Raw genomic sequence first — 18,714 nt, forward strand, 5'->3', positions numbered from 1 at the left:
GTTACTGTGGCTAATGGGTAACTAAGGAAATACTTTATTCTTCCCTATTGATTTTTTCCAGGTGATTTTAACCAAGTATAAAAGCCATCAAGAAGAAAAATAGCATCCCTAGCTACACAGGGAGAAGAGCAAATAAAAAGAAACGCACGTCACCCTTTACATAAAAAGCTTTTTCCCAAAGAAAAGTAATGTGGTGGTCGAGGGTGTCCAAAAAGGCAGGAAGGGACAAGTACCTTAAAGCGATGGCATAACGGGGCTGCTGCTAATATTTAGAAAGACAGAATTTTAAGAGTGGAGCTGCACAGAAAATGGCTCAAGGTTCTATTTTCAGCTTTTCAACAGGTCAGAGGCAGCTAATGAGGGCTGTTAGCAGGACGGCAGGCACGCTTCTAGCTGAACTGGTTGTACAAGCTTGTACTAAAAGCAGAGACTAGGGGAGCCTCCCTGGGGTTGACGCAGCAGGTACAACAGCCTGTAGGACCCATTTTTCTAAATACTGTGCTCTTTTTTTCCCGTTTAATTTTCAACTTGATGCCCATTAGGAGGAAATGTACCTGGTTGGATCATTTAGACAGAGTTACTGAGTCTCCATTTGACCACAGGCTGTGGGTCCGCTAACCCTGCAAAGAACTCCCGGTTAACTCTGAGCACTCAGAAGGCCACTGTGGTGTGATGTTCGTCAAGTGGCCCCAGAAGTCGTAGCAAGCCTTCCTTCTATATGGTCGGGAAGATGGGGATGCTTCCTTGGAGATATCCAAAGAGTTTCAGTTGAACTAGACCGTTGACATCTATTATATTTGCTTGAGGCCAAATTCTGGCTGTGTGTGTGTGTGTGGCCTCTGGGGTATGTGGTATTTATTTTCTCTCCCTCTCTCATCCTGGGCCAATTTGCCTTATCCAGGTTAATTGCACGTCTTTGTTATTATTCTGGAAATTAGGCCATCCTGGCAGTCGCAGACAGAGCCACCTCGGCTCTGAGTTACTGCGTGAATGTTTTGGTCAGGGCCACAGAGACAAACATCTTCAGGCACATCTTCCTTCTGGGACTTTCCAGTTGTACTTGCTTACAGGACTGACAAATTCAGGTTTTTCCTGCTGTCTTAAATATCATGCCACCTTCATCTTGAAAAAGCAAGCAGGATAGTATGTATTGTGCACGGTCAACAAGACCACCAGATCACATTTGGGTCCCTGCCCTTGCTCCCCATGGTGGTGGGTGCTGGTAGGATACATGCGGATGAGAGGGCCCCGTTTGATGTCCCCTCTCTAGCTGTGGTCTCAGCAACCATGGTTCAACAATCGCATTGAATGGGGGTCATTGTCACAGTTATTGTCCCCAGGATGGAGAGTGAAACAAAAGCAGGCAGGTGGGGAGACGGGCACAGGCTGCTGTTGCTGAGTGGCTGTGACAATATCCAGCCCGTGAGATTGCAGCTGAAGCAGGTACTTAGATCAGTCTCCTCTGGGGAGGATTAAATTCAGTTCCTGTTTTGGAAGAACTTGCACGTGTGAGCCTAATGTTTTAACTTTGACTAATGACTGTTCAAAGAGAAATCAGAGTCCTGGATGATGTCCTCTGAAGAACTCCTTAGGAAAAAAATTACACCACACCCAGTACTGGCTTTACCACTTGTGTAGCATCACCCAAGGCCCCGGGGCTGGTGACGAGAGGCCATGTTTCATCAATGTCTATCATTTACTATGGACAGTGGAGGCAGCATAAAATGCCATAATACTCCTGCCAGCTCTGAGCACTAAGCAAAAATCTTGCCTTTACGCAGTCTTCCCCACTTACCTACCCTTCCCTGGCTGTGGGTCTCAAACTAGTCCAGTCTGTTCTTCTCTACTTATGGTATGGTTTTGGGATCCAGACATTGGCTAGAAAGGTTTAGAGTCTGGAAACTAATCTACCAAAGTAACATCTCAAAAGTTACTTCCTGGCCGGATGGATCAAACCCCTAATCCAGTGGGCAATCCCAGCATCACCGATGGTGGGCGACTAAGTGTTGTGCGTGGCCTGATGTGGCATGATATGAAGTATCCCACATCTCCTCTGATGAATTCTAGCCAGGAAATGTTTGAATTGAATCCTTTGGATCTAATTTCCAGTTTACAGGTAACATGGGAATGGGAGAACAAGATTAATGACGGATAGCCTAAGGAAGCAACAAGGCAAATAAATCCAGAGGAATCCAGAAGATAGGTCTTTAGCTTGACAAGTGCTTGCCCTTTTCAACAACTCAGTGATGTGCAATAAGAGATAAGTGTTCTAGATGAAAGGAAATGTAAGAAAACATAACAACTTGATATAATGCATGGACTTGGATTGGATGCTGGTTTAGCTAAAGCAGCACACTTTGGGGTCAATGCTGGGGGGCAGGGATCTGAAAGGTATTAGATTAGAAGAAACTTTATAAACATGGAAAGATGAGTGATTATATATATCAGTATGTAAACATATGATATATATGTGATACATATATATGTGCATAAAGTAAGTGTGGAAGGATAGACACATAGGTGTTAATAGTGATAATCTTGGGGAATAAGAACATAATGTTTTAGTTTTCCTTTTTTTTAATCTTGATATTTTCTAATCCTCTCCCAGCTTTATTGAGATATAATTGATCTATAACATTGTATAACTTTAAGGTATACAATGTGATGGTTTGATATATGTATATTTTGCAAAACGATCTAACTTTTAATATTGAAAAGATATTACTTTTGCAGTCACAAAAGATTGCTAAAAAGAAAAACAAGTAAGAAACACCTTTCCGGGCAGAAATAATGAAAAGGGACCTGGAAGCCAGGTTGGCTCAGTTGCTCGTGGGCTGACACAAAGGACATGTGAACACGTCCCTGCCTGCCTGGGACTTAGCAGGAAGACCCCAGCAGAGATCCTAATTCTACAGCCACGTAGCCCCCACTAGTTTCATTTTGAGGCACAGGTGAACAATTTAAAATTTGTCACAATATAATTGAAAGTGCAGAGTGACTTCCTACTGACGGATTTGGAGACGTGGGGGCCATTGGGATTGAGGCACAGGGCATGCTCTCCACCATCTGGGCCATGAGGCCAGCCTGCTTCTGCTCAGGACATGCTTGGTTCTACGTGGGAAGTGCCTCTTCTGCATAGGATCTTGATAGCTTTGTTGATCACCTGGGAAATTGCTCAGGGCCAGGTTTTATCAGTGACGTTTTTCCTTACTCAAGGCTTTTCCTAAGAGGAGGGTTCTGTAAGAGGCAGATGGATGGCACACTGTTTTCTGCCCAAATGTTAAATGACATTTTACACTGAAATAATAGCCAGAAACCTCTATGCTGTAACCAATGTGTCCTTTGTCTCAGGCAGGTTAGAGATACTGGATGATACCTCTTGAATACTCAAATGAATGAATAACAGAGTGGCTTCTCTGATCATGCTTTGATGGTAAATATAGGATAAGGAAAAACATAAGCAGCAATGAGGCACAGAAGAACCAGAGGGGAAAGATGGCTTATAGCAGAGTGGCTTCAAACCTGATTTGCAGGGTCACCTCTGCCCTGCGAGAGGGAGGTGGGAAGGCCAAGGGTACACTCTGTTCCTTAGCAAAATCGATTATGTTCAAATCAGATCGTCTGCCCTGTGTAGCTGAGTCCTAGGACCCAGAGGTACCAAGTCGACAAACCTGCCTTCGATTATGGCTATTACATGCACATTATGACTTAGGATAAGACTGATATTCCTTTCAGAAAAGCTCTGTTTGGGAAAGGCTGTTTGTTGGTGGGCTTGGCAGATTTTTTTCATCCTTAAGATGTGCTGTTTAAATTAGTTAGTGAAAAAAACCTCTAAATGCATAAAAAGGAGAACTACCAAGGGAGAAAAGTGATGTATACCTCCTGCAAAGTGGGTCAGCATTATACGCTGGTGTTGTCCACATTGGCTAGGTAACATTAGCACTGTTGAATTCCTTTAGCCACTGTGCTAAAATACTAAGATCACAGATATGTTAGCTTGAACCATAGGATTTTTGTAGGTCAAATATGGTCAAAAGGCAGCAATTTCATATGACTCAATCTGATAAGTGGCCTTTTGCTTACAGGAACTTAAACGTGAGTTGAGAGGCAGAAGAGTAACTTATAAATAGATGCAAAATGATTAAGAACTAGACTTAAGAAGGCTTTATTTTGAAGTCAGGAACACACATATTAGTAAAGCCTTAAGGATTTTTTCTGAAGGCTTCCGTGAGGGTGAATCTTTTCCACTAGATGAACCACAGTGGAAATGAACTTCCATGACCATATGCAACTCCGTTTTATCCCCAAATGTTATTTTCTGCCGTGACCACCCACCTTTTCCCTAAGTTGACTCTGGAAATGTTCACCCTCTCCCTTCATGCCACCGAGATTTATGCCATGGTAGATATTTTGCAGAACACGCTGAGTCTCTGAAGGCAAGTCCCAAATAAGAGTTAATATTTGAGGTGTGGCAGCGTTGCTGGCACAAATATGCAGCTGCCCAGAGTGACTGCTTTAGAGGACACAGGGCTCACTTAGAAAGCTCTGGTTGTGTTTCTTTTAAAATCACACACATTACTTTATAGTCACACCTTGTGAGACAGGGCTCAGGGTCTCCTCCAGAGTCCAGAGAGAGGCATTTTTTTCCTCCTGTCTGCATTTAATTCAATTTCATATCCCATTTGAGTGGCTGTGACCTGAGAGGCTCTTTTTCAGGTTCCAGAGAGACTTCACCCTGGATCACTTATTAGGATTTATTATTTTTCTTTTTTTGGTAGTGGCGGAGATGTTACTATTGTAGTAATTACAATGCTCCTCTGATAGTTTCTGTCCTAACCACTATTGAATTTCTAACACAGCCAGCTGAACTGCTAATCACACATATGTGCTGGACTGATACTTTTTCTCCTTGTTGCTTTCCTTGTTGGTGTTTTTCTGTCCTATAGGGTAAAGAAAAATCTTGACTTTCTTGACACTGTTAAATAAAAGATTAAAATTAGTCCAAACTGTCTTGAAAATCAAGTCACAGAAGTTGTGGTCTCAGTTCTGAAAGGACTTTCTGTGTTGTCTTGGGCAAATTTATTAGCTTCTGGCAATACTAGTTTCTTTCTTGGGAAATTGAGGGTGTAAAAGCAGATAATCTGCCAGATGGAGTCATCTGACTCTAAAACAATACGAGTCTATGTAAAACCTTGGATGTCGTCAGGTTGTTTTCTAAATTATTCTATGATCCTTAAACATTCACTTTTGTAAGGAGTAAGGGAGAAGATAGCTCAGGAATAGGTTGGTAGGAAAATCCAGGTATGAAAATGCATATAGTAATTGAGTTATATGGAAATCATTTAGATTTGACTATTCTTTTTGAGATATTTTCATCTTTATAAGAAAATATTTTAATAAGAGGGTTCTGGAAATTCTGGAGTATGCTTCTGACACCTAAAGCTTCTCAATTCCTTTATACATTTGAAAATTGGGGTTCATGGAAACAGAAGTAGTCATTTGTACTGGAATAAATTTATGGCCATCTTGAGGTTCCTTTTTGTGGATGAAGATTGTTGTGCCTGTTTTAATGTCTTGACTCAGACCGGAGCATTTAGACACATGAATGGCATTTGCAGAAATTTGGGCACTAGTGTATGTTCAGGACTAATGTCAGTTAGAATAGTTCAGTCTGTCATCTTGGGCGTCAGACATCACTCAGGGCCCTGGCCCCATTTGCTCCACTGTGAAGTTTGGACTTCAGCAAATATTTGCTCCAGAATGAAGGTTGGGCTTGAGTATCCTTGCTGGGGACATCCTGCCACCTAGTGGCCAGCTGTAGACTTGAGCATTGTGCATTGTTCCCTAAGGGCAGGCTCCTCTAGGCTGAGCCCCTGGTGGAGAAGCGATTTATGACAGGCATTTCCAGGCTTCAGGGTTCCAAGCCCAATTCTGTGGGTTCTGTTCACTATTTATTGACTCTTTTACTGATCATCAAATATTTTTAATGCATCCTTCCCCAAATAGAACCAATATTCCTTTCATTCTTTAAGAATCCTCATGTAGCTGGTGGGATGGCAGAAACGGGAGAGAAGTTAAGTGTTGGAAATTCTGATCTTGGTTCTGCTCCTAAATTGATCCTTGCTTCAAGTAAGTCCCAGATCTGGAGTTGAGAGGCCAGATTCTTCTTGGTTCTGGTTCTTCAGATCAAACTGTCCACCTTTGGGAAGATCCCCTCACCCTCCGTCCTCAGCTAACAGCTACAGCATTTCACCAGGGTTCCCCCAGGTCTGTGACCACCTGTCACAGCATCTGTCTGTGGTAGGTACTATTCTTATCATTTTATAGCTTTATGGAGATTCAGAGACACTAAGTAACTTGTCCAAGGTCACTCGGGTGACATAAAGTAGAACTGAGAGCCAAAGTTAAGTAACATGAGTCCCCACTCTGAACCCCTCTGTCCAGTGTCTGTGAAACAAAGTAAAAACACCCACTTTCCTGCACACAAAGCAGATGGAAGACCAAAGGAAAAGATAATGAAAATGAAAGCACTTTTGTAATGAAAAAAGACTTCCCCAGACGTTGGTTGACATTTTAAAAAATTATCATTATTACTATTATTATGCACGCTGTTGAGATTATTGCTAACTGCAGGCAAAGACTGTCTATTTCCTAAATGGAAGAGAAAAGTGACTTCTTGGAGAGGAATAGGCACATTGATTAAAGAGTTGTTTGCAGTTGCTATTAATGCTGTTCTCTAATCCTCTCCTTTTCTCATTTGCTGCATGGTTTCAGATGAAGCCGATCCTAATTAGAGATTCCATTTGTGGGAAATTAATTTGTTTGTAAATTCGATATATAAATTAAAGGCTGGCTTTGGACCACTGGGGGTAACAACTAGAACCGTGTGATAAAGTTCTGAGGTTTTGGCCTGTTGCTAGGTGAATTGGATAGTTAATGTAAAATAAAGGAAGGAATAAAAGATGTGTAGTCATTCTCTCTAAAGGATAAGGAGGACATCGTTTTGTGTTCTGTGTCAGTGGGACTTACTTGGTATCCTGCACGTACACACCCATCAGTCTGCTTTACCAGTGTAAGTGCAGTATGTGTAGCATGAAAATAAGTGATGCTCGGAGTAAAACCCAATAAGCAAAAAGCAATGTGTCCTTCTTTTCTCTAAGCCAACGTTAGAGAAGGCTATCAGGAAGCATACACTAACTAAACCTAGCCATAGAGTATAAAGGGACCACATTGGGTGCAAAGTATATAAGCGTCTGGTTCAGGTAGCACATATTCACCACTTACATACCCACACACGGTTCTCACAAATCATTCCTTCAACAGGATAAATGCAGAAAAAGGCCTGGGTTGACTAGCAAGTCTTTGGAGGGCAGGATCCTGCTTGATAGGCTGTAGAATCGATGGAGCAGACATGAGGATCCATCAGAGATTTTGAAAACGTATCCCTGTGGCTTCAGGCGGGAGTTCCTTGCTTCCCCCCGGCAAAGGAATGGTATGTTGGAAACCATTTTGGTTTCCTTTCGTAGATACACATTGCTGACATTCACCACTTTGTATTCACAGTTGGGACACCATGACCCACAAGTGAAATATCTATGTTTTTGGTGCCTGTGTTTTATGGGTATGTGAGTATCTTGCATAGCTGAATCTTATTATCTACCTATATTGTATATTCAGAAATCTACAGGGACTAGAAGTAGAAAAAAAATGCACATTGAATTCCTCCCCAGGACACACACACACACACACACACACACACACACACACAGAATTTTTAATAGGTTTTACATAACCTATAGAATTAAACTTATATAACTTCAAGGGTATATTGAAGGACAAAACAAATCATAAAACTAAAGGTTGAATGGGGTATGCGAAAGGGAGGACATGTCGGTTTTGCCTATTTCTCATTGATGGTGATGGTGATGGCAGTAGACAACTTGGATATGGGCTAAGTGTATAAGAACTTGGCCTTCTTAACATCCCGGAAGTTACTTCTCTAAGTTCTACCTAGCTAGTGTTTGTGAGGGAGGGGAACTCTAGTATACTACATAAACCTGTACACAGGGTGATTTCAAATTATCTACACGTCTGTTCTCCGTCTATATTGGAGAACGTCATGAAACACATCGTTTCTTCCATAAGGAAGTTGTTGCAATGTTGTTAATTACATTACATGATGGATATCCTCTTTATGAAGAATCTTAGGATAAATTAATTTGTTCATGCAGTTCATGCAGGAACAGGGGGTGTTTCTCCTGGACAATTAAAAAAAGAAACCTTATGACACAGAATTGTGTCCTCAAAAGTTTTACTGTCACATTAACCACTATAAGCCTGAAGCTAAATTTGCAACTCATTCAGAGCAAATATAAAGACTTTATGATATATATTTTTGTATTAAGTTTATTTCTGACTCTTAGTATGTTTTTACTCCCCACTCCTTGCTCTTCCACCTCAATTTACACTAGTAGTAAAAATTAGGTTTGGTTCTGAGGAATGGAAAACCCAAAATGCCAGTGACTTAACCAAGATAGAAGCTTCATTTTCTCTTCAGTAAAATTCTGGGTAGGTGGTCCAAGTTTGGAATGGCAACTCCATGATCATCAGGAATCCAGAATGCTAATGTGTTTCTCTCATTAGCTTCCCTCAACACACAGCTTCCAACTCATGGTACAATACAGCTGCCTCGGCTCTTACCATCATGTCTGCATCCAGGCAGCAGGAAGGAGAATAGAAGAGAAAAGGGACACAACCAATCCTCCCTTTAAAAGATACTTCCAGGGGCAGCGGGGTGGTTCAGTGTGTTTAAATGTCCGACTCTTGATTTCAGCTCATGATCTTATGGTTCGTGGTCTCGAGCCCCACATTGAGGTCTGCCCTGACAGTGTGGAGCCTGCTTGGGATTCTCTCTCTCCTTCTCTCTCTTTCCCTTCTCTGCACTGCACATGCTTTATCTCTCTCTCTCTCTCTCTCTCTCAAAATAAATAAATAAACCTTAAAAAAAAAGATACTTCCTGGAAGTTACATGCACAACTTCCATTTATGTCCAATCGACCAGACCTTAGTACATTACTTCAGCAAGCTGTAAAGACAGCTGGGAAATGTCCTTAGCCATGTATTTTAGTTAAAAATGAGGAAGGGGAGACATGAGGTATTTGGGAAAGAAGTAATAGGCTGTGTGCTAAGTAGATCTATTTGCAATTTAGATTATATAATGGATCTTTGTGAATTAATTTAAATTGTCTCCATACCGGGGCAGGGGTGGTTATAAGTAAATGAAAGAATTACATAAGATTACATTCCTTAGTAGGAGGGCAGATCTTGTTACTGTTTCTGTTTGACAGGTGTCAGACTCTCAGAACGGGCTCTGATGCCATGGAGTTCCTGAGCAGTTTCTGTGAATCCTATCTTGGGATGCTCAGATCACTAACTGTTGACAGAGGTCACACAGGTGAACACAGGTTATTCTTTTGATCTCTGAAAGCTTCATGAGCCATATAGATTCACCCATGCTGAAGCTGTAAAGGAAGATACATTTTCTTTGATTTGAAGTGAATTTTTAATTTCTATCAACGTAATAGCTTAAGATGGTTCTCTCTGCCAGTCAGGTTCGGGGTTATATAAATCTTTGATTAAAAAAAAAAAGAGAGGGAAATTATTCAATACGTGCAACTTGTTTGGTAGACAGATATCTTTCAAACAGCATGGCTCTTGGGGTGCAAGGGGGATGAAAAACATGACAGAAGGATTCAGAAGAGTGAAAAAAGATTTTGGATGCTGCTGGCTAGGATTTCCATCTTGTCAGGCAATTTCAAATTTATACAGCTACACTACAGCAGTATCTTTCAAACTTCAATGTGCTCAGGACCTTAGGGACTTTGTTAAAAGTGCAGATACCTGCGACCCACCCCCAGAGATTCTGAGTCCATAGCTTGGGGACAGCATTTTCACAAATACTGGGCTAGAGGATGCTGACTGTCTAGAAGTTAAACATTTCTAAATGGAGTAATTACACTTTCTTTTGAAAAACAAGCCATTTAAAAATGCAGTTTGCTTTAAATACTTAATTTTGTAGGTATCTAAAGCGACCAGCAGTTCTCCCCACCCACAGTCTCTTTTGTGAAGCAGGACCCTCAGATGGTTGAGCTCAACTGAACTCCTGCCTAAATGTTAATGATTTGATGAGGGGCCTATAGCACTGGCTTGCAGCCCTGGGCACCTGACAGGCCAGGCACCAATGGGCTTGGAGAAAGCACTCTTAAGTCCCTCCTCACCATGGCAACCAGCACACACTGATCTGTGTCTGTCAGATTCCAAGCTGGCAACTCTCTAGGGTCACCTGTGTCATAGCAACAGGAGGAAGCTGCTGTTGATTTTGGCACTCCAAGTGCTCTGGCAACAGGGTGTCTGTCCCACGCCCTGACTTCTTCCTCTCTGCAGTTTCCTGGGTGCAAAGTTCTTTGGACTCTAGGAATTGGGGACCTGACAGAGATAGGGTGCGGGGGGTGGGGGGGGGGTGGATTCGCAGACATGAGCTATTGGTGGCAGATGTGTGTAAATTGGAGGTGTCAGCTCGAACCGCAGGAAATAGGAAGTATGAGTCTTGGAGGAAGGGAGGACATCACACTCATAAAGACAGCTTGAAATTTAGGCCGGGAGGGAATTATAAGTTTTTCACTATGTGAAATATCCAGACACAAGGAAAATCAATCATCCTTTGCCATTGAGTGTTTGTAGGGGGTTATGGTAAAATCAGGACTAGAAGGAGAGAGGGATGGGGCAGCTAGGGGCAGCTAAGTGTCAACTCTTGATTTCGGCTCAGGTCATGATCTCACGGTTCGGTTTGTAGGTTCCAGCCCTGCATTGAGCTCTGTGCTGACAGCACAGAACCTGCTTGGAGTTCTCTCTCTCTCTCTCTCTCTCTCTCTCTCTCTCTCTCTCAATCTGCCCCTTCTCCACTCGTGTTCTCTCTCAAGATAAATAAATACAAATTAAAAAAAAAAGGAGAGGGATGGTAGCCTTGTGTTTTTCCCAACATTTTAACATACAAACTTTTTTAAACATACAGCAAATTTTCCCATAATCAACACCTCTTATTTTTGGGGATAGCTTGGATTTTAATATCATGATTATTACTTCCTCCTTTCTTTTCTTTCAGTTCTGGTCTTATTCCACTCCCTTCATTTGTCCTCATCCACCCAAAGCCACCATCTTTAACGATTACAACAAGAGCATGGTGATGAAAACTACCAGTGTTGAACATGTACAGTAAGCACAGTGCTAGCTACTTTTCTTATATTACCATCTCATTATTTGTCAGGATGAGAAGGAGGTAAAGTATCCCTCTTAATGACAGGAAATGGAGTCATGGCTCCAAGTGGCTGAACTAGAATTTGAGCTAGAGTTCAAATCCGGTCTTCTCTGACATTCTGCATTGGCAGGCCGGTTATTCCAGGAGGAATAACAGCCCTGAGATCCCTTTTAACTGAATCAGTGAAAAATTCACTAAGATCATCTCAAACCTAGTAACAAGGTCATTGATAATATCATTTTCCACATGTAAAGGAGCCTTTAGGACAGAGTACAATGGAAAAGTTTTAGACTACTGTTATGTACAAGCCCTCTGGATATCTGCCTTTCTTTGCATGAGAGTGAAGTAGGCAGTATTTTTCTCCCTCATTATCATTGCTGAAATCATCGAGTTCTTCTATGGGCAAAACATTCCACATTCATTTAATTCTTAAGGCTAATTCTAGGGGGGGGAATATCACAATCTCCATTTTCGAGATTGTAAGGGAGGGAAAGATCTTTTCCTTTGCCCTGTTAGGTTCTGTGGCCAGAGACCATGAATAAACTTATAAAAGATAGATTAACAAGAGAAACAGTTAACTTCCCATGGAGAGGGGGGATTCAGAAGAAAGAAGTGAAAAGCCAGAAAGTGGTTAGACCTGGGATTATACCATTTTAACAAAGAGCGATCAATTGTGAAAGAAGTAGACAAAGGAAGGTGGTTGATTGTGGGAAGTGAATTGGCAGTAAAATGTAGTTCTAGGGGCAGTTAATTGTGGGAAGGTAAATATACAGGGAACTAATAGATGAAAAACAGTATTCAGTAAGATTTGTTACATAGACTTAAGTGGGTGCCTTCCCCATTGGTAAGAGCCATCTTCAGTGATTGAGTCGTGCTCCTCTTCTGGTGAGAGAGACACAGAGAGAAACAGAGAGAGAGATACCTTTACAAATGGAAATTAATGCCCTACTTTTAGACACCAAGGAAGAGGGCAGAGACTAATTGCTTTCAGTTCAAAACAGTCCTTATACTAAAGTGGCATCTTTAGGGGTAGCATCAATTGATCCTCACTGGAATAAATAGATCAATGGAACTGAACAGAAAGTCCATGTATACCTCAATACATGGAGATTCGTTATGTGATAAAAGTGACATCTCAAATAAATGGAGAATATGAACATTTTTAATGTAATTTTATTGTAAGTTTTAAAGTTTATTTATTTTGAAAGAAAGAGAGAGAAAAAGGAGAGAGAGAGAGAGAGAGAGAGAGAGAGAGAGAGAACAAGTGGGGGAGGGGCAGAGAGAGAGGGAGGCAGAGGATCTGAAGCAGTCTCCAGGCTCTGTGCTGACAGCAGAGAGCCCGATGTGGGGCTCGAACTCATGAACTGTGAGATCACGACCTGAGCTGAAGTCGGACACTTAACTGACTGAGCCACCCAGGCACCCCAAAAATGAACATTTTTAAAAATAATCTCTAAGCCCAGAATAGGGCTCAAACTCACAACCCTGAGATCAAGAGTCACATGCTCCTCTGACTGAGCTAACCAGGCACCCTGGGACAAGGTTTCATATGGCAAAAAAGTACCACAAAAAAGTAAAAATACGAATGACAATATTGGGGAAATATTTGCAATTCATATCACAGACAAGGGTTATGCCCTCTGATAGATAAAAAGCACCACAAATGTCTGAGGAAAAGAAACTTAACCAACAGAGAAATGGATGAAGGATAAGAATGGACCATTTCTAGAAGAAATGCAAATGGCTCTTAAACACTCAGAAAGAAACTCAGCCTCATTTAACAAGAGAAATGTAAATTAAAACAACACTGAGTTGCCCTTTTCTTTGCATTATGCAAAAATTCAAAAGTTTAATAAAATGGTGCATTGTGTTTGGCTGGTGAGACTATCGATCAGGCTAATCTCCAAAAGAGGGCATTTTGTCAGTATCTTCCAGAATTAAAAAAAAAAAAAATTTAACGTTTATTTATTTCTGAGAGACAGAGAGAGACAGAACAAGCAGGGGAGGGGAGGGAGACACAGATCTGAAGCAGACTCCAGGCCCTGAACTGTCAACACAAAGCCCGATGTGGGTTCGAACCCATGAACTATGAGATTGTGGCCTGAGCCAAAGTCAGGCGCTCAACTGACTGAGCCACCCAGGTGCCCCAGTATCTTACAGAATTTTATTATTTTTTTTAATTTATTTTTTAATTTTTAATTTTTTTAATTTAAATTTTATTTTTAAAATTTACATCCAAATTAGCATACAGTGCAACAATGATTTCAGGGGTAGATTCCTTAATGCCCCTTACCCATTTAGGCCATCCTCCTTCCCACGACCTCTCCAGTAACCCTCTGTTTGTTCTCCATATTTAAGAGTCTCTTATGTTTTGCTCCCCTCCCTGTTTTTATATTATTTTTGCTTCCCTTCCCTTGTGTTCATCTATTCTGTGTCTTAAAGTCCTAATATGAGTGAAGTCATATGATATTTGTCTTTCTCTGACTAATTTCGCTTAGCATAATACCCTCTAGTTCCATCCACGTAGTTACAAATGGCAAGATTTCATTCTTTTTGATTGATGATTAATACTCCATTGTATATATATACCACATCTTCTTTATCCATTCATCCATCGATGGGCATTTGGGCTCTTTCCATACTTTGGCTATTGTTGATAGTACTGCTGTAAACATTGGGGTGCATGCGTCCTTTCAAAACAGCATACCTGTATCCCTTGGATAAATAACTAGTAGCACAATTGCTGGGTCGTGGGGTAGTTCTATTTGTAATTAAAAAAATTTTTTTTAAATGTTTATTTATTTTTGAGAGAGAGAGACAGAGACAGAGTGCAAGCAGGGGAGGAGCAGAGAGAGAGGGAGACACAGAATCCGAAGCAGGCTCCAGGCTCCAAGCTGTGAGCATGGAACCTGATGCGGGGCTCGAACTCATTAACTGTGAGATCATGACCTGAGCTGAAGTCAGACGCTTAACTGACTGAGCTACCCAGGTGCCCCTGTAATTTTTTTTTATGTTTATTTTGTTTTATTTTATTTTTGAGAGAGACAGAGCATGAGTCAGGGAGGGGCAGAGAGAGAGGGAGACACAGAATCAGAAGCAGGCTCCAGGCTCTGAGCTGTCAGCACAGAGCCCGATGCAGGGTTCGAACTCACAAACCGTGAGATCATAACCTGAGCTGAAGTCGGTCGCTCAACCAACTGAGCCACCCACGCGCCCCTCTATTTGTAATTTTTTGAGGAACCTCCATACTGTTTTTCAGAGTGGCTGCACCAGCTTGCATTCCCACCAGCAGTGCAAAAGAGATCCTCTTTCTCTGCATCCTCACCAACATCTGTTGTTGCCTGAGTTGTTAGCCATTCTGACAGGTGTGAAGGGGTAGCTCATTGTGGTTTTGATTTGTATTTCCCTGATGATGAGTGATGTTGAGCATTTTTTCATGTGTCGGTTGTCCATCTGGATGTCTTCTTTGGAGGAGTATCTATTCATGTCTTTTGCCCATTTCTTCACTGGATTATTTGTTTTTTGGGTGTTGAGTTTGATAAGTTCTTTATAGATTTTTGGTTACTAACCCTTTATCTGATATGTCGTTTGCAGATTATCTTCTCCCATTCCATTGGTTGCCTTTTAGTTTTGCTGATAGTTTCCTTCGCTGTGCAGAAGCTTTTTATTTTGATGAGGTCCCAATAGTTCATTTTTGCTTTTGTTTCCCTTGCCTCTGGAGATGGGTTGAGTAAGAAGTTGCTGTGGCCAAGGTCAAAGAGGTTTTTACGTGCTTTCTCCTCAAGGATTTTGATGGCTTCCTGTCTTACATTGAGGTCTTTCATCCATTTTGAGTTTATTTTTGTGTATGGTGTAAGAAAATGGTCCAGGTTCATTTTTCTGCATGTCGCTGTCCAGTTTTCCCAGCACCACTTGCTGAAGAGACTGTCTTTATTCCATTGGATATTCTTTCCTGCTTTGTCAAAGATTAGTTAGTCATATGTCTGTGGGTCCATTTCTGGGTTCTCTATTCTGTTCCATTGATCGGAGTTTCTGTTTTTGTGCCAGTACCATACGTCTTGATGATTACAGCTTTGTAGTACAGTTTGAAGTCTGGGATTGTGATGCCTCCAGCTTTGGTTTTCTTTTTCAAGATTGCTTTGGCTATTTGGGGTCTTTTGTGGTTCCATACAAATTTTAGGATTGTGTTTTCTAGCTCTGTGAAGAATGCTGATGTTATTTTGATAGGGATTGCATCGAGCATGTAGATTGCTTTGGGTAGTACTGACATTTTAACAATATTTGTTCTTCCCATCCAGGAGCATGGAATATTTTTCCATTTGTTGGTGTCTTCTTCAATTTCTTTCATAAGCTTTCTATAGTTTTCAGTGTGTAGATTTTTCATCTCTTTGGTTAGATTTATTCCTAGGTATCTTATGGTTTTTGGTGCAACTAAATGGGATCGATTCCTTCATTTCTCTGTCTGTTGCTTCATTGTTGGTGTATAGGAATGCAACCGATTTCTGTGCATTGATTTTATATCCTGCAACTTTGCTGAATTCATGAATCAGTTTTAGCAGCTTTTGGTGGTATCTTTTAGGTTTTCCATATAGAATATCATGTCATCTGCAAAGAGTGAAAGTTTGACCTCCTCCTGGCTTATTTGGATGCCTTTTATTTCTTTGTGTTGTCTGATTGCTGAGGCTAAGATTTCCAATACTATGTTGAATAACAGTGGTGAGAGTGGATATAACCAGTCTTGTTTCTGACCTTAGGGGGAAAGCTCTCAGTTTTTCCCCATTGAGGATGATATTAGTGTTGGGGTTTCATATATGGATTTTATGATCTCAAGGTATGATGCTTCTTTCTCTAGTTTCTTGAGGGTTTTTATTAAGAAACGATCTTGTATTTTGTCGAATGCTTTCTCTACATCTATTGAGAGGATCATATGGTTCTTGTCCTTTCTTTTATTGATATGATGAATTATATTGAGTGTTTTGCGGATATTGAACCAGCCCTGCATCCCAGATATAAATCCCACTTGGTCGTGGTGAATAATTTTTTTAATGTATTGTTGGATCCGGTTGGCTAATACCTTGTTGAGGATTTTTGCATCCATGTTCATCAGGGAAATTGGTCTATAGTTCTCCTTTTTATTGGGGTCTCTGTCTGGTTTTGGAATCCAGGTGATGTTGGCTTCATAGAAAGAGTTTGGAAGTTTTCCTTCCATTTCTATTTTTGGGAACAGCTTCAAGAGAATAGGTGTTAACTCTTCCTTCAATGTTTGGTAGGATTCCCCTGGAAATCCATCTGGCCCTGACTCTTGTTTTTTTGGGAGATTTTTGATTACTAATTTGATTTCTTTACTGGTTATGGGTCTGTTCAAATTTTCTATTTCTTCCTGTTTCAGTTTTGGTAGTGTATATGTTTCTAGGTATTTGTCCATTTCTTCCAGATTGCACATTTCATTGGCATATAATTGCTTATAATGTTCTTTTATTGTTGTTTTTGTTTCTGCTGTGTTGGTTGTGATCTCTCCTCTTTCATTCTTGATTTTATTTATTTCAGTCCTTTCCTTTTTCTTTTTGATCAAACTGGCTACTGGTTTATCAATTTTGTTAATTCTTTCAAAGAACCAGCTTCTGGTTTCATTGATTTGTTCTATTGTTTTTTTTGGTTTTGATAGCATTAATTTCTGCTGTAATCTTTGTTATTTCCTGTCTTCTGCTCTTTTGGGTTTTATTTGCTGTTCTTTTTCCAGCTCCTTAAGGTGTAAGGTTAGGTTGTGTATCTGAGATCTTTCTTCCTTCTTTAGGAAGGCCTGGATTGCTATATACGTTCCTCTTATGACCGTCTTTGCTGCGTCCCAGAGGTTCTGGATTGTGGTATTACCATTTTCATTGACTTCCATATACTTTTTAATTTCTTCTTTAACTGCTTGGTTAGTCCATTCATTCTTTAGTAGGATGTTCTTCAGTCTCCAAGTATTTGTTACCTTTCCAATTTTTTTCTTGTGGTTGATTTCAAGTTTCATAGCGTTGTGGTCTGAAAAGATGCATGTTATGGTCTTGATCTTTTTGTACTTGCTGAGGGCTGATTTGTGTCCCAGTATGTGATCTATTCTGGAGAACGTTCCACGTGCACTGGAGAAGAATGTATATTCTGGTGTTTTAGGATGAAATGTTTTGAATATATCTGTTAAGTCTATCTGGTCCAGTGTGTCATTCAAAGCCACTGTTTCCTTGTTGATTTTTTGATTAGATGATCTGTCCATTGTTGTAAGTAGAGTGTTGAAGTCCCCTACTATTATGGTATTATTATCAATGAGTTTCTTTATGTATGTGATTCATTGATTTGTATATTTGCATTCTTCCACATTTGGAGCATACATGTTTGCAATTGTTAGGTCTTCTTGGTGGATAGACCCCTTAATTATGATATAATGCCCTTCTGCATCCCTTGATACAGTCTTTATTTTAAAGTCTAGATTGTCTGATATAAGTATGGCTAGTCTGGCTTTCTTTTGTTGACCATTAGCATGATAGATGGTTCTCCATCTCCTTACTTTCAATATGAAGGCGTCTTTAGGTCTAAAGTGGTCTCTTGTAAACAGCAGATAGATGGATCTTGTTTTCTTATCCATTCTGTTACCCTATGTCTTTTGATTGGAGCATTTAGACCATTGAAATTTAGAGTGAATACTAAAAGATATGAATGTGTTGCCATTATGTTGCTTGCAGAGTTGGAGTTTCTGGTGGTGTTTCTGGTCCTTTCTAGTCTCTGTTGCTTTTGTTATGTATGTATGTATGTATGTATGTATGTATGTATTTACTTTTTAATTTTTTCTCCCCTCAGAGAGTCCCTCTAAACATTTCTTGCAGGGCTGGCTTAGTGGTCACAAACTCCTTTAATTTTTGTTTGTCTGGGAAACTTTTAATCTCTCCTTCTAGTTTGAATGACAGTCTTGCTGGGTAAAGAGTTCTTGGCTGCATATTTTTCTGATTCAGCACATTGAATATATCCTGCCACTCCTTTCTGGCCTGCCAAGTTTCTGTGGATAGATCTGCCGGAAACCTGATCTGTCTTCCCTTGTAAGTTAAGGACTTTTTTTCCCTTGCTGCTTTCATGATTCTTTCCTTGCCTGAGTATTTTGTGAATTTGACTATGATATGCCTTGTTGATGGTCAGTTTTTGTTGAATCTACTGGGATTCCTCTGTGCTTCCTGGATTTTGATGTCTGTATCTTTCCCCAGGTTAGGAAAGTTTTCTGCTATGATTTGCTCACATCACCCTTCCTTTTTCTCACTCTTCCATTTCTGGGACCCCTGTGATTCTGATGTTGTTCTTTTTTAATGAGTCACTGATTTCTCTGATTCTTAAATATGGCTCTTTTGCCTTAGTCTCCCTCTTTTTTTTCTGCT

Source organism: Panthera tigris, chromosome D4 (genome assembly GCF_018350195.1).
Source record: "Panthera tigris isolate Pti1 chromosome D4, P.tigris_Pti1_mat1.1, whole genome shotgun sequence".
NCBI classification, from domain to species: Eukaryota; Metazoa; Chordata; class Mammalia; order Carnivora; family Felidae; genus Panthera; species Panthera tigris.